Here is a 4,938-nt window from a genome sequence, read left to right as displayed (position 1 = left end):
TTTTTGTACGTCACCTAAATAGTTATTTTTAATTGTTCGCAAATTTCATTTATCTTAAAATTTAAATCCTTTTAACATATTTGACCTTTATATACAATATTTTGTACTTTTATATCATGTTATACTTAAGTTTATGGGTACCTAAATTTGTTTAATTTTAAAGTAAACAATATTCTTTTTTTACATTTTTGTATTTATACTTTTTTTTTTACTAAAATTTAACTAATAACTATTACTATTTATATTTTATGTATCATCTAAATAATTTATTTCTAAAATTGATAATGTGATTTGAACATAAAATCTAAATCTTTTAACATATTTCAATTTGATTATTACTAACAGGTTTGGTCTTATTATTTTATAAATGATATAGCTTTATTTGTTTTATGGATACGTACATTCCTTTGAGCTGAAAATCTGACTCGTCTTACATTTTTTTTTTAAAAAAGAATTAAAAAAACTATTTTCAAAGGCACGCCATTATTATGTTGTTTATCCATATTGGAAATGTACATAAAAATGATAAAAAATAAGAATTTAGACACAAAAATCTTAGGTATCAAAGAACACGGGTGTTGTAAAATATGGACACTATGTATAGATATTGTTGTATATTTTTTATGCGTGTAATAAGAGCCCGGTTCGGATGGATAAGTTGGGTGCTGTGATGCTGTGATGCTGGGATGCTGCGATGCTGGATTGCCGGGGAATTGGGGGCAGGAGACAGCTGTCTTTCAGCGCTTTTGTTTGGCTGTCGTCGCTGCCATTAGAAGACATCGCGATAGGCGCTTTCATAATTATCCTGCAAGAAAGTTATCCCTCGTTCTTTGCAGACGACGGCGGTATTTTCGGAGGGGACTTCGTCGTGAACTCCGTTTTATGAACTGCACGTCGGCGCCGGCAAACTTTCGCCTTCACCCGGCGGCGTTCACCTGACGATGAAGTTTTCACGCTAAGCTAGATTTTCGGGCATCCCTACGCCGGAGTACGAGAAGTACCTAGCTGGTTGGCCTGCCATGGGTTAAGTCTTGCGAGGTGTCGCCCACTATCGCCTCAGGTTGTGGGTTAAGTGCTTAGATTAGGTTTTGTGGATCTTTAATTGATGTTAAGCGGCAAGTTGATGTCAAGTTGCAACTTGCGGCGCTCTCAAGCTGTCACGGTTTTTGCTTCATATTTCCCACATACTTGTATATACCATATTATACACATATGCAAAGTAAACTCCCTTATGTAATATTATGATTCTTGCCGAGCATCGCTTTCCCCGTTCTGCGTTTAGTTCGCAGTTCAATGCGCTCCGTCAGTCGGGAAAATGCCGTGGCGGCTCATTAGAACGCTGCTTTCCTCGGGAGACCTGAAAATGGAAGGAAAATGGTGGTATTATTATGGGCCAAAGCTCTTAGCTGCTTAATGAGACTGAACAACCTGCAGTGCAGCAAATAAGATGTTGCAAGTGCCAGAGTTTTTAATACCCTTGCAGAGGGTATTATAATTTCAGTCAGAAGTTTGCAACGCACTGATGGCGATAAGGTATATATATTCTTGATCAGCAACACTGGCAGATTTGATATCGCCATGTCCGTCTGTCCGTCTGCCCGTCTATAAAATAAAAAAAAATATTTTGTTTAATTCTTCGATGTACAATAACTATTTTCAGAATTACGGTTTAAATTTGATTAAAATCGGATATCTATATCATATAGCTCTCATGGGAACAATCGGAATGTAACCAAAAATTAATGAAAAGCAATTTTAACCTTTTAAAATTTTTATGTGGTTTAATAATTGAGAACTACGCTTTTTTATTTTATTTAATTCAAAAAACATAATCATAATCATGTTACTATGACGCTTTTTTAGCAAGGGTATATAAACTTCGACTTGCCAAAGTTTTTTTTTTTTTCTCGTTCAATTTTTAATTAATATTCTTCGAGATTACGAACCTCTTCTATTTTCAAATTAATTTAATTAAAATGGATTGATGATGATAGTTCACTTTGGTATATCATCGCCAAAACGTACAGAGATTCGTGGAACTCAGCTATATTTAACAGTACTTATTGAATGCATTTTTCCTGTCTCTTCTTACATTTTTCTGTCATTTTCCTTCTTGGAATAGTGCCCTTTTCTGCTTGCTTTTCTCTTTTCTTCATTAAGCTTCTCTTCATCAATTCAGTTGAGCAATTACCTCCGTTTTGGCCATTTCACTAACCGCAACTGTGACCGCACTTCAACTTCATTCAACACGCGCAAAAGGAAAAAAGAAAGGGAAAACGGTAGCAGAAATACTAAAAACAAAACGAAAAACCTCGCAGCCTTAAATGTCGCCATTCAATTTTTCCTTTCTTTCGACGCTTTCATTAATGATTTCGGCTTTGACTTTTCACCACCTTCTTACCTGAATTTCTTCACTTTTTTCCCCATCTTACCTGAACTCTGCTTCTGCTTTTGCTTGTCTGGCTGTTTCGTTTACTTTTCAGCAGATTTTATTTATTTATGAGAAACTTGACTTTAATTAATGTATTTATCGCTTCAATAACTCGAATACAACTTTTGCCGCCGCCCATCGCCAACTCTTCGCTTTTAACTCAATTATAACCAGCGCATTTTCCTTTGTGCCTTCCATTTGGCTTAGAGTTTTGAGTTGAGTTTGCCTTACTTCTGATTGTTTCCAACCAAATGCAATAATGAGCTTAATTTTCCCGCTTTTCCACCACACACAGATGCACATGCGAAACTTAAAACTTTGCTGTTGGCCAGCATGAAGTTGCTCATTAGAAATTATTTTTTAGTTCACTTAAAAAAAAAATCACACGAATATCAGGTTGCACGGGGCTGTAACATCATTTCTGTAAGCAAATATTATACTGTTATATACAGTTAGAACTTTAAAATATTTAGTTTCTTATTTTATTTTTTTAGTTAACATATATTTACGAATACATACACAAAAGTTCATATAGTTAAGGTGAATATTTTCGAAGTTACAGGCAAATTTTTTAAAGCCGTTTCAGGGGGCTTAAAAGTACAAGTTCAAACTTTGAAGGCGTTATGTTTCAAAGTCGATGAACAACCTTAGTCTCAAATTTTAACATTCTGATTTGATGGATTTTTGACCAAGTTTTTGGCCTTAAATTGTTTATATAAAAAAAAATATTTATCGGTGACAAAAAAATCTTCGATTAATTACTAAAAAATACATTTCTTCTTAAATTTCTTCTTATCTTATAGTCACTATTAACAGTGACTATTGATAAATAGTACATGTTTTATAACTCAAAATAGAAGTTAAATAAAAAGTTAAAATACTGTACTGTAATTAAAGTAAAGTAATAGGAACTTCTATGCTGCAAGAAGTCAAAATATTTGTCATTTTATATATAATAATAATTCTTGTAATTTTCCCATTTTGTCTTTGTGTCTGCGCCAACTTTGTGTGGTGGAAAACTTGGGCTTTTCCGCTGGTCAACGGCCGCCGTTATTGTAAATTATATTCCACCGAGTGTCAGTTGCCTGTCATTGTCCGTCCGCTTTTCCCGCTTTTCCCGCGTCCCGCCTCTTCATGCTTTACTTTTACTCAAAGCTTTTGCCGTGGCTTGTGTGGTGCATAAAAAATCCAGGAGCGGTGGAAAAGCAGCGAAAACATGTTTTCAAAAGTCTGGCATAATAACCCGTACTGAGTTACACCCGGCTCTCGCCGAACTCCACTTGAAATGGCAGTCAATTAGGCACAGAAGAGACCTGTTTTCCCCCTGAAACCGCCCACTAAAATACCCCTGATACCCCCCCCCCTTCCCAAAGAATCCCCCCACCTCATGTCTCGTAAAATTATGCGCACTTTGCATTTACATTTTGCGGTTTTCGAAAACGAGAAAAGAAGAAAGTAAGTTTCTTGGCTCTTTGGGGCAGGACTTGGCTGACTTATTTACTTAGCTCGCTGAGCGCTGAATTTGAACGAAATCATTTGTGTCTTAAGCGCAAGTGAATCACTTAAGTTGAGGACAACCGAATAACAACAACAACAACAACAAGAACAACAATAATGGAAAGGCGGAAGGAAAATGGGAAATGGGAAATCTGTCGCTGTTCTGTGGCTCAAATTACGCCCAAAAAACTTTTGTAACGAACATTTTTGAAACAATGCTGTGGGCTTGATAAAAGTGGGCGGTGGGCGACTATGGGCATGGTCGTGGCGCGTGTCTAATAGAAAAGCGATAAGCAGCCCCCAGCTAAAGAACCCCATCGCCTCTAGTGTTGCTAACTTTTCTATTTTCTAGCCAAATTGGGGTTTTCCGGAGGTGAAACAAAGAAAACTGTTCGGGTTTCAAAGACCCAGAATTTTTGTGAACATTTCTATTAAAAAGTTTATCTTTCTATATTTTAACTTTAAACTCCAACTTAACAACAAATTTGTAAACTTTGTATGGGATTGAAAATAATCATTATAAACATAGGAAATATAATTTAGAACAAATTTTACATTTGCTCTTAAAGCGTATAAAATTCAGACAACCTGTACAAATAACAGTGTAAGAGTCTTAGCAATCTCTTCAAAGTAAACATTATCGATTATTTTCGGTTCTTGCTTTGATTAGAAAATGTACATTAACTATCTTGATGCTTTTCCGGTTCGGATTAAATCAAACATAAAGAAAGTCCATAGAAACTAAAAAAAATTATTTAGGACTCGTTTTATCTTATAGTTAAGATTGAGTCAAAATATTAGTTAATAGTTAGTCGCTTTAAATTAACTTTGACCCCATTTTCTGGCTTGGGTACTTTAAGTAGTAGTTAGTCTTCTTTAAATGGTATTTTAGCTACTTAAATATTTCAGCAATATCCAATTGGCACCACTGACCACGTCCACTTCCAATCGGAGCTCCAGTTGGAGCTCTGGTGCCGCTCAGATAGTCAGCGAGGCGGACGCGCTTATTC

Source organism: Drosophila elegans, unplaced genomic scaffold (assembly GCF_018152505.1).
Source record: "Drosophila elegans isolate 14027-0461.03 unplaced genomic scaffold, ASM1815250v1 contig_149, whole genome shotgun sequence".
Lineage (NCBI taxonomy): Eukaryota > Metazoa > Arthropoda > Insecta > Diptera > Drosophilidae > Drosophila > Drosophila elegans.
This window is presented reverse-complemented; position numbering follows the sequence as displayed.